The sequence below is a fragment of the Cyprinus carpio genome, chromosome B5, assembly GCF_018340385.1.
Source record: "Cyprinus carpio isolate SPL01 chromosome B5, ASM1834038v1, whole genome shotgun sequence".
Lineage (NCBI taxonomy): Eukaryota > Metazoa > Chordata > Actinopteri > Cypriniformes > Cyprinidae > Cyprinus > Cyprinus carpio.
Window position 1 is genome coordinate 7,743,315 of NC_056601.1, and position 12,304 is coordinate 7,755,618.

At 44.1% G+C, this 12,304-nt stretch overlaps 1 protein-coding gene across 13 annotated transcripts in view; it reads right to left on the minus strand.

The window, feature by feature from the left end:
- cacna1ba (calcium channel, voltage-dependent, N type, alpha 1B subunit, a) overlaps positions 1–12,304 on the minus strand; it is a 110,050-nt gene that overhangs the window by 57,076 nt on the left and 40,670 nt on the right. The gene's annotated exons all lie outside the window — the stretch shown is intronic.

A 12,304-nucleotide genomic window follows, 5' to 3' on the forward strand; every position in this document is an offset into this window, starting at 1 on the left:
CTCTGAGTATTTCATTTATTACAGCACTGTAGGGAATTTGTGTGACTGACATTTTCTTAATTATCATTTATTTATTACTGCTAAAGTCTATATCGGTTACTGTTTCATGCATCCGAATGAAAGATGACCGTACAATAGTATCTCTTTAGCCAAACATTTTTGTTTTAAAATGAAAAGATTCTAAACCAAGTCCAGTGCAGGGTGGGTTGCCAAATATTGCCATCCTTGTGGTTTGAAAGGAATTGTAGTGATTCATCTTTTAAAACTGGATGAATGCCACCTGACATCAGGAAAAAAGGAGACGGCACTGAAACAGTTTTATCTCATTCGGAGGGTGGGAGAAACAATGGTGGAACGCCCACACTTCCTCTAAAGCCTGAAAATTGTCTTGACATACTAAATGAATATGTGTTCAGTAGCCAAAATGCATGACATTGTCTCAGTGGTCTGGTGGGTTAGATGTTTTCTGCAGGCCTTGCATCACAGGTTTGTGTTTTTTTGAGTGATATGGGGATTGAAGGAATGCTGAAAACAATCTTCACAAGATTACCACAGTAATGACAAGAGCATCTGCTAACCAGACATGAGAGAGTGTAATGGTTAACAATTTAACCTGGGCCAATTATCCAGTGCTTGCATTCCAACTTCAATACCATTTGCAGTGTCCCCCTCTATTCTGCACTCATATTAAACTAGGCCTATATCGATATAAATAGTATTGCCTCATTCCATATCATTTGTAAAAAAAAAAAAAAATACATCAATATATATTGTACAAACTCGATATACTGTCCAGCCTTAACACAAAACTTAAAGTGTTAGTTCACCTAAAAAAACACACTTTCTCTCCAACATAGTAAAGGAAAAGCAGTGTATACTGTACGGTAACTACAATATACTTTCTCAATTAATATGAGGTCATAAACATGTATGCATTGGCTAATGATTAAATAATTAAAAGATCTTTATATGGAATATAACCTTCATGTCAGCTACTTCAATACATGCATAAATATGTGACCCTGGACCACAAAACCAGTCTTAAGTGTCAATTTTTTGAAATTGAGATTTATACATCATCTGAAAGCTGAATAAATAAGCTTTCCATTGATGTATGGTCTATTAATTATTAGTGCTCCTGTAGCTCAAGTGGTAGAGCATTGCATTAACAAGCACAAGGTTGGGGGTTCGATTCCCCGGGAACACATGATAGGTAAAAAATTGATAGCCTGAATGCACTGTAAGTTGCTTTGGATAAAAGCGTCTGCTAAATGCATAAATTTAATTTAAATTTAATTTAATTTATTAGGATCTGACAATATTTGGTCGATATACAACTATTTGAAAATCTGGAATGTGAGGGTGCAAAAAAACCTAAATTCTGAGAAAATCCCCTTTGAAATTTTCCAAATGAATTCTTAGCAATGCATATTACTATACAAAAATTAAGTTTATATATATTTACGGTAGGAAATTTACAAAATATTTTCATGGAACATGACCTTTACTTAATAGCCTAATGATTTTTGGCATAAAAGAAAAATCGATAATTTTGACCCATACAATGTATTTTGGGCTATTGCTAATGCTAGCGACTTAAGACTGGTTTTGTGGTCCAGGGTCACATATATATATTGTAAATGATTATAATTGGGGCAGAACTACTGTATGCGCAAAAGGGAATAACTTAAAAGATCAGTGCAAACAAACATCAAAAAGCAACAAAAGCATACAGTCTGAGAAAATCTGGTACAGCAAATAAATCTTAATAGGCCCTGCACATAAACTAGAAGCACAAAAAAATCCGAATTTATGTGAAATGTGAGCATCTAAGCAACATGTGGAATCTGTGGATAATAAAACTGTGATAAATGTGGTAATCGAGTTCTCAGTGTCACGGTGTCTGGTTTGTGTTCCCTGGGTGTCCACTAGAGGTCTCACTTCCCCTTAGTGTCACCCCCTTCAGAACTTCATTTCCCACTAGCCTTAGCTGCTCATCACTGTTCATTGTATTCAGCTGTCACCACTTACATTGTTTGCACCTGTGTATAAATACCCTGGTTGTTCTGTCATTGTTACGGAGTCCTTGTTGAATGTCACCCTGCGTTTTCCTGGTTCCCTGGTTTTTTCGTGTTTCTGATGTTGTCTATGTTTCTTGTTTTGGACGGATTACCTGGATTTTGACCTTTGCCTGGCTGATAATGAGATTTGGATCACCCCAATAAACATACTGCTTTTGGATCTACCTGTCTGTGTGCGTGTCGTGACAGAAGGACTCCGTCAATACCTAGATCCAGCGATATGTTTTTTGAGGATTCTCCCCCAGCCATCGAGCGGGAGAGAGGGAGTAAGTTTGAGGGAACCCGCCTGGTTGTTTTCCGTGGGACCCGGGGAGGTCGCAGAGGAGGGAGTGGTCGAGAGGAGGTCCGGCATCGCTCTCCACCATGGCCCCCCGTCGACCCTGGGCTCATGAGGGACGGATCGGAGCCGCCGTCTCTCCATCACGAACGGAGAAGGGGGAGGAGGCACACGTCCGCCGAGACTGTGTCTGCGGAGAAGAGGGCGACGGAAACGGTTTTGGATTATTTTACTATGCTGTCCAAAATCCTAGACGTTCCCAAGGGGGTTAACGTCACATCGGCTGAGCCAGCGCCACAGCACAAGATGGCCGCCAGCCCAGCGCCACAGCACAAGAGGGCCGCCAGCCCAGCGCCACAGCACAAGAGGGCCGCCAGCCCAGCGCCACAGCACAAGATGGCTGCCAGCCCAGCGCCACAGCCCAAAATGGCCGCGGAGACATTGTTGGGTTACTTTTCCAGGATGTGCCAGATCCCGGAGATTCCCAGGAGTGTTCACATCACGGCCGCTGAGCCAGCGCCAATGCCCAGGATGGCCACCAGTTCAGCACCACAGCGCAAGATGGCCGCCAGCCCAGCGCCATTGCACAGGATGGCTGCCAGCTCAGCGTGCCCAGCACCACAGCACGGGATGGCCGCCGGCCCAGCACCACAGCACAAGATGGTTGACTCAACGCCTGAGTCTTCCGTCAAGGAGCCACCGGCTCGCCATCATAGAGGCCGCAGGAGGAGGAGACAGGCGTCAGCCGTTACTCGAAGCCCGGAGGACGTTCCCGAGCAGGTCGCTGCCGTCCAGGAGGTCGTTCCCGAGCAGGCCGCTGCCGTCCAGGAGGACGTTCCCGAGCGGGCCGCTGCCGTACAGGAGGACGTTCCCGAGCGGGCCGCTGCCGTCCAGGAGGACGTTCCCGAGCGGGCCGCTGCCGTCCAGGAGGACGTTCCCGAGCGGGGGCCGCTGCCGTCCAGGAGGAGGTTCCCGAGCGGGCTGCTGCCGTCCAGGAGGACGTTCCCGAGCGTGCCGCTGCCGTCCAGGAGGACGTTCCCGAGCGGGCCGCTGTCGTCCAGGTGGACGTGCCCGAGGTTCCCGAGGCGGGGCTCGAGGTGGTTCTGGATGCCGAGGCGGTGCCCGAGGCTGTGCCCGATGCCGAGGCGGTGCCCGATGCCGAGGCGGTGCCCGATGCCGAGGCGGTGCCCGATGCGGTGCCCGAGGCGGTGCCCGATGCCGAGGCGGTGCCTGATGCGGTGGCCGAGGCGGTTCCCGATGCAATGGAGGCGGCCGAGGCGGTGGCCGTTGCCGAGGCGGTGCCCATTGCCAAGGCGGTGCCCGATGCCGAGGCGGTGCCCGAGGCGGTGCCCGATGCCGAGGCGGTGCCTGATGCGGTGGCCGAGGTGGTTCCCGATGCAATGTCCGATGCCGAGGCGGTGCCCGATGCCGAGGCGGTGCCCGAGGCGGTGGCCGAGGCGGTTTCCCGATGCAATGTCCGATGCCGAGGCGGTGCCCGTTGCCGAGGCGGTGCCCGATGCCGAGGCGGTGCCCGAGGCGGTGCCCGATGCCGAGGCGGTGCCTGATGCGGTGGCCGAGGTGGTTCCCGATGCAATGTCCGATGCCGAGGCGGTGCCCGATGCCGAGGCGGTGCCCGAGACGGTGCCTGATGCGGTGGCCGAGGCGGTTCCCGATGCAATGTCCGATGCCGAGGCGGTGCCCGATGCCGAGGCGGTGCCCGAGGCGGTGCCCGATGCCGAGGCGGTGGCCGAGGCGGTGCCCGTTGCCGAGGTGGTGCCCGATGCCGAGGCGGTGCTCGATGCCGAGGCGGTGCCCGATGCGGTGCCAGAGATGGTGCCAGAGACGGTTCCCGATGTAATGCCCGAGACTGAGGCTGTTCTGGAGGTCAGGGCGGTGCCCGATGCCGTTCTGGAGGTCGAGGCGGTGACCGATGCCGTTTCCCGATGCGGAGGCGGTGCCCGATGCCGTTCCGCAGGTCGAGGCGGTGCCCGTTGTTGTTCCAGAGACCGAGGCGGTGCCCGAGTTGGTTCCGGAGGCCGAGGCCGTGCCCGAGGCGGTGCCCGATGCGCAGGCCGAGGTCGTTCCCGAGGCGGTGGCTGATGCGCAGGCCGAGGTCGTTCCTGAGGTGGTGCCCGATGCCCGAGTTGGTTCCGGAGGCCGAGGCCTGTCCAAGGCCATTCCCGAGGCGGTGCCCGAGGCCGAGGCCGTTCCCGAGGCGGTGCCCGATGCCAAGGCCGTTCCCGAGGCGGTGCCCGAAGTCGAGCCCGAGGTCGAGCCCGAGGTCGTTCCCGAGGCTGTGCCCGAGGCCGTTCCCGAGGCGGGGTCCTTGTCCAATGCCGTTCCTGAGGCCGTTCCTGAGGCCGTTCCTGAGACCGTTCCTGAGACCGTTCCCGAGGCGGTGCCCGATGCCGAGGTCGTTCCCGAGGCGGTGTCCTTGTCCGAGGCCGTTCCTGAGGCCATTCCCGAGGCGGTGCCCGATGCTGTTCCGGAGGCCGATGCGGGGCCCGAGATGGTTCCGGAGGCGATACCTGTGTCCAAGGCCGTTCCCGAGGCGGTGCCCTTGTCCGAGGCCGTTCCCGATGCCGTTCCCAATGCTGTAACCTGGCCATCGCCACAGCCTGCTCCTTACTGGCTCCCCGATTGGCAGGTTCCATTCGGGCCACTCAAATGGCGAATTCCTCCCTGGCCGTCTGCACAACGAGAATGGACTGATCCGCCGTGGCCACCGGAACTGCCTGGCCCCTCGTGGTCCCCTGAACTTTCGGGTCCACCGTGGCCACCTGAACTGCCTGGTCCCTCGTGGTCCCCTGAACTTTCGGGTCCACCGTGGCCACCTGAACTGCCTGGTCCCTCGTGGTCCCCTGAACTTTCGGGTCCACCATGGGCCCCTGATCTGACCAAGCCACCTGGGCTACCAGGGGAGCCATCGCTGCCGGTCCCAGTTCCCCTACACGGGCCTGGCCCGCCATCCCTCCCCCTGTTCTGCCTCCACCAGTCCACCTCCCTCCTGGTCTCTTTGTTTTGTGTTTGGTTTATTCTGAGGAGCATCTAGAAGCTGCTCCTTAGAGGGGGGGTAGTGTCACGGTGTCTGGTTTGTGTTCCCTGGGTGTCCACTAGAGGTCTCACTTCCCCTTAGTGTCACCCCCTTCAGAACTTCATTTCCCACTAGCCTTAGCTGCTCATCACTGTTCATTGTATTCAGCTGTCACCACTTACATTGTTTGCACCTGTGTATAAATACCCTGGTTGTTCTGTCATTGTTACGGAGTCCTTGTTGAATGTCACCCTGCGTTTTCCTGGTTCCCTGGTTTTTCGTGTTTCTGATGTTGTCTATGTTTCTTGTTTTGGACGGATTACCTGGATTTTGACCTTTGCCTGGCTGATAATGAGATTTGGATCACCCCAATAAACATACTGCTTTTGGATCTACCTGTCTGTGTGCGTGTCGTGACACTCAGCAATGCACTGGGGCATGAATAAATAAAGCTATGTTACTATTTATTGTTTCGCTGCCTACATTTATGCTGTTGTTGTGTTTGTTGACATCTTCAACTATTTGTCATGTGGAAAAATCACAACTGTTCTTTTACCGTTCACTGTAAAATATATATAATACATCTGCAAATTGCCAGTAGCTAATACTGTGGCTCCTCTATCCTTTACACACTTTTCCAGACATTTATAACAAAAATTAACGAGAATGGTCTATAATAAATTCAGAGACAGCATATGAACACAGAGGCTGTAATCAAATTCCTGTGAGTGTGCTTCTCATCCCACTGAAGACAATTAGAGATTTGATTCATTTCCTGTGACTGCACTGTCATTAACGAGACACAGCAGAGCCTAAAGGGACAAATCAATTGAGCAAAATCTTTCTCTTAGTTGGCATTATTATTTCTATTAATGTCTATTTCTTACCCTTAATGTTAATTAGTGACACAGAGCCTGTGTTGGGTGTGATCACATTTGCAAATTTTCACAAGGGAAACCAAGTATTTTCAAATAAAATAAATAAAAAATAAAACAAAAATGTCATTAAACAGATAAACTTATGCTACCATACTGGCTAAAATAAAGTGAAAAAAATAATAGTTTCAAATATTATTACAGTTTCTATGATAATATATTGTAAAATGTCATTTTAAAAGCTACATTTTCAGTAGCCATTACTCTAGTCTCAGTGTCATACGATCTTTCATTCTAATATGATGATTTGGTGCTCAAAAATATTTCTTTTTATCAATGTTGAAAACAGGTGCTTAATATTTTTGTAGAAATCTTAATACATTTCTTTCTCTTACTTTCCATGAACTGAAAGCTCAAAAGTACAGCATTCATTTGAAATCACGCATTTCTGTTACATTAAAAATGTCCTTACTGTTACTTTAAATCGCTTTAATGCATCCTTGCTGAATAAATGTATGATTTGTTTTTAGTTTGTTTGTTTGTTTGCTTTACTGACCAAATCTATGTATATATCATTCAATGCTGAATCAATATCAATATAGTCTGTGTATGTAAACATGTATTATTTAACTAAGTATTTGACTATACTTTTTGATGCTTAAGGCCCCAATATACTTGTAGAGTAGTCGGAGAGGTAAATGTTTTGACATCATTTCGAACAAAATCTGGCCAAAACGAAGTTCATTTTGAGTTTGTTTCCGCAGTTCGAAATAGCTGACCAAAGCGAACATTCTAGGGGAGTTTGTTTTGGCTCCTAAACACCTTTGAGCTTCCATTGATCCAAGGCGGTTACGCAATCAGTGGGTGTGTTCTGAAACTCCACCTTATTTTTTCACCCAGGTTCATTTCTCATTCTACGGAGGTCCGAGCATAGAACAACATCTCCTGAATACACCGTGTCGAATAGCTGAGCTGGGACAACTATATCCACACCTGTACGAAGCCATGAAAAGATGAAAGGAAAGAATAAAGATATAAGGTAGCAAGTACAATAAATGAAATGCCAAATGAATATACAATAATAAAACTTTGCTTTTATCAAAAGTAAATCATGACACCACATAAAATATAAAAAGGTGTAACAATTTAACACTAAAAAAATAAAGTAACAAACTAACAAACTTCCCATAAAAGACTGATTATGGAAATAGAATGGTTCTTTTGTATGGCAAATATTATACTTGACTCTGAACTGCTGCTAATCATTATTCTTTTGTCTATAATATTGTGACCATTGGGGCTCATCTCACACCTAGATTGCCTACACTTCATCATTTCATTGTTGTTTTGTTAAGGGGATAGGCGCAAGCAGTGCAACATGTTTACATTAATCTCCCCCCGCCTCCAGCAGCACGGGGGTGTTGGAATGTTCGGAAACGGTACACCATTGCTCAGCCTTTTCGAACTTCTTTTTGCCCCAAAACAAAGAACGAAAAGAACGGGCCTTTAGAGTAATCATATCATTAGCTTAGCAACATGCTTACACCAAACTGTTGAAATCAATTTAAAATCCTGTGCGGAATGCAATTGGTGGGGTGTACTTTCTTTCTGCTTATTGTATATAAATTGTTCCAAATCAGTCAATTATGAGTTTCAATTACTTTTTAAGATGCTCTTTTAGAAGGTAGCTGACTGCATACCCTTACGAAAAATAAGTTTATTCAAGTGTGCTATTAGTATACTTCTTTTAAACTAAAAAATAGGAAAGTATGCTTTTAGTTTACTTTTTATGTACTTCTCAGAAATGGGATTTATGTACTCCTCAGAAATATACTTAAAATGACATTTAAGTGTACTTGGCTTATGCTTACAAAAAGTCTAAATATACTTGAACTTTACTTAAGTATACTTAATAAAATAAACTTGAAGTATACTACTTTTTGGTAAGGGTAGGCAGTAGGAAGTGATGCAGTTTTGGAACAGAGCTGCTTATACAGTGTGTCTACAGCGAATTGAAGAGCACAGAGGATGAGGAAGAACGCATACTAGCCTCTAATTTTCCACTGACGTAAAGTTCTAGTGTCTGGGATAATCAGATTATCTCTATGAGAGCCAAGGTCTGGATGGCAAGATCTAGGAATATTCATCTGTCATTAGACCTCTCATCAAGGACCCCAGAGGACTGAAAGCCCAGTATGCAGAAGAACATTTAATGAGGATGTCATCTTATAGGAGGAGAGAAACAGAGAAACAGTGTGCTATTGCTCGAGGGAGCAGCCATCCAGCGGTCATTACGCTCATAATTGCAACAGACTGTAAAACAATCTACATTCTGTCTGATGCCAAAACTACAAAACAAAATGACTATTATACTTACTTGTCCAAAATTTTGGCTTATTAAATAATGCAAACTACAAGAGAAATCGACAAAGCACTAACAAAAAAAAAATGAAATAAATTTCACTCCCAACCTCACACGTACTGGGAGATTGAGTGCTGTATGAATGAAGGGGTTTATTTTATAGGTGAATGTTCTTCCAGTAAACCACAAGACCAGACAGGACTTGGCACACTCTTGTGGATCCAAACATGATCCATCTTTGCTCCCTGCGGGGCTATTTTTAAACATTTAACAGCAGATTGATCAATAGGGCTATCATACTAACAATGCTGAATGCCAGAGAACATGGTTACCATATACCACACAGATCACCCTGTCGGCTGAGTGACTGTACAGCATCACACAGCCACCTGGTAGATACTACTGTTTAGAGTGCTACAGAGATACACAATATGACATAAATAACACAATGTCACACAAACAAAGTCAAAGAGTGATGGGGAAAACCAGAAAAACATTACTGTGCTTGGATTCAAACTTAGGATCAGATTCACAAACATCTGAAAAAAAATGTTAAAAGACTTTAACATTAGTCTATAATAAAATGCAATACTTGAAAAAGTATTAAAGTATAAAAACAGTCAAACCAAAATGTATTCAGATGCCTTCAACATTTCTCACATTATCACAGTTTATTCGCTATAGTTTAGAAAATGGTAATAAAATATGAAAAGAACTCAGAGTTAAACTGTGTCAGAACAAATTCATCTTGATAATGTCAGATAACTTTGATAGAAAGGTATGTAATAAATTAGGCTGAATAGCTGTCAGCTGTTAAATTTAAGTACACAATTAGATAATACCAGTTAAGGTCAACCAATAACCAAGCAATGCTTAATTTTGTTCAGTCTGTGGTGTAAAAAGGTTGCATTAGCTATTCAAAAAAATACTTAAGCAAAACATGGTCAGGTCAAAATATCTAAGTAGTTTTTGGTCCCAAATTTTTATAAGTTTTACTGGTAGTCCACCGTATGAAGAATTTTTGGGTATAATGTCACATTCTACTTTATTTTGCTATCCTCACTTACTGTACATAAATGTACTATATTATATATATCAAAAATTATATCTAGTGTCTGACTGTATCACTATATAAAGTATCTATAAATCAATCTTTTATTTATTTATTTTGCAGTCAGAAAATAAGAAGCAAATTTTATTCTTAAGAATATTTCATGAATCTGGCTCCTGGTCTAAAACTGTAGTGTGTGAAATTAGCATAAGTGGTTATGAAATAACCAGAGAGTTCTGAAAAATTAATTGCACATGCCCCCAAAATAACTGGATGTCTGAGTTGAATATTCCAGAGATATTATACCATTTCTCTGGCTACTCTTGCAAATGAGCTGTGCACTGATTGGAGCCTATCAGAGCTCTATTAGAAATGAGAAAATGAGGAACCAAGGGGAAGCATATTGATCTCTGGAGAGAAGCCACTGATTTGATACATATTTTCTGCTTTCCAGCCTGGACTCTGTAGCGAGGAGACCTAATTAGAGAGAAGACGGCTGACGTTAGCACGCACAATTGCACTTTAAGAATGAATGAGAACTTGCTGTGTTTGAAAAGAACTAGCACAGTAGTACTATGTTCATGCAATCATCTGGTTAGCAAAATGAGGGTGTTTGACTGTTTAGTGATTTGATGTTGCAGAAATATAAATTGATGTGATTTTTGCATTAAGAGCAAAGCAGAGGTAATTCTTATATTCTTTCTCCTCTTCTTCCTGTGCATCTCTCTTTCTCTGCCCACTGAGGTTAAAGAGCTGTCAGGGAATGTCCCTGGTAAAGATGTGAACAGGGAGAGGAGATATATGGCGAGTACACCATTAAAGCACTCCCTAGAGACTCACCTCCACCTTATCTAGTCATCAATTCATCTGACAAAAAGATCTTCTGCAGTCAGACTGGAATACCAGAAAAAAAGAAGAAGAAAAAAAGAAATATCTAAAATATCCAAAGTCTGTTCTTCAAACAATGCAATGAGTATGAATATGAGTAAATGATGATAGAACCTCATGGCACATAACAAATAAATAACTTGTTTGATTAGCAAGAACCCATACGGATTGTCCTGGTGCATCAAGCAAACACGGCTGAGCTTCCATGTTTACCATATTTGATGATCTCAATGTCTGTGCATTCACCAATGTTTACATATGAACAAAAGCTTTAATTAAATCTGTTCATGAAGCACATGAAGCACTTGTGTCTCTTCAGAAGGTTTGGATTAAACTTCTTAATTCATATGGATTATGTTTATGATCTCTTTCACATTTTAAATTGTCAAATTTCGGTGGAATGGACTTTCAGTGTAGGGGCAGAAATCTCTCAGGTTTAATTAAAAATATCTTTGTTCGTGTTTTGAAGATTAATGGACATCTTATTGGTTTGGAACAACATGAGGTTGAGTAAATAATGTTCAATTTCTCTATGAACTAAGCTTCTATAAACTCCATTAATGAAAAACATTAATGAACCCAAAAAACCTTAAGGAATTCAGCAGTCAACATGCATACAGTACCCCAAGAAAACACATCAGGCTACATATACACACACACACACACACACACACACACTCACTCTCACATACATATTAAATATACAGTGCCGTGAAAAGGTTTTTCCCCTTCCTTATGTATTTGTTTTTTTGTTTGTTTTTTTTTGCATATGTCACACTTAAAAGATTCAGATCATCAAACTAATTTTAATATTACACATAGATAACCCGAGTAAACACAAAATGGTGTTTTGAAATAATAATTTAATTTATTAAAGGAAAAAAGCTGTACAAACCTGCCTGGCTCTATGTGAAAAAGTAATTGCCCCGTAAATTTAATAACTGGTTGTGCCACCCTTTGCAGTAACAACTGCAATCAAGCAAGACTCAAACTGGCAATGAGTCTTTCACATCGCTGTGAAGGAATTTTGGCCCACTCTTTTTTGCACAATTGTTTTAATTCAGCCACATTGGAGGGTTTTCGAGCATGAAAGGACTGTTTAAGGTCATGCCACAGCATCTCAATCGAATTTAAGTCCGGACTTTGACTTGGCCACTCCAAAACCTTATTATTATTATTTTTTTTTAGCCATTCAGAGGTGGAATTGCTGGTGTGGTTGGTATCATTGTCCTGCTGCATAACCCAAGTGCGTTTGAGCTTGAGGTCACAAACTGACGGCCGGACATTCTCCTTCAGGATTTTCTGATAGAGTGCAGAATTCATGGTTCCATCAATTATGGCATGTCATCCAGGTCCTGAAGCAGCCCCAGACCATCACACTACCACCATGTTTGACTGTTGGTATGATATTCTTTTTATGAAATGCTGTGTTGTGCATACACCTTCTAAAATGTTGAACTTTTATCTCATCAGTCCACAGAATATTTGTCCAGAAGTCTTGGGGATATTAAGATATTTTTTGGCAAATGTGAGACGAGCCTTTGTGTTCTTTTTGGTCAGCAGTGGCTTTCGCCTTGGAACTCTCCCATGGATGCCATTTTTGCCCAGTCTCTTTCTTATTGTTGAATCATGAACACTGACCTTAACTGAGGGAAGTGATGCCGGCAGTTCTTAAGATATTGTTCTGTGTTTTTTTATGACCTCCTGGATGAGTCGTCATTGCGCTCTTGGAGTAA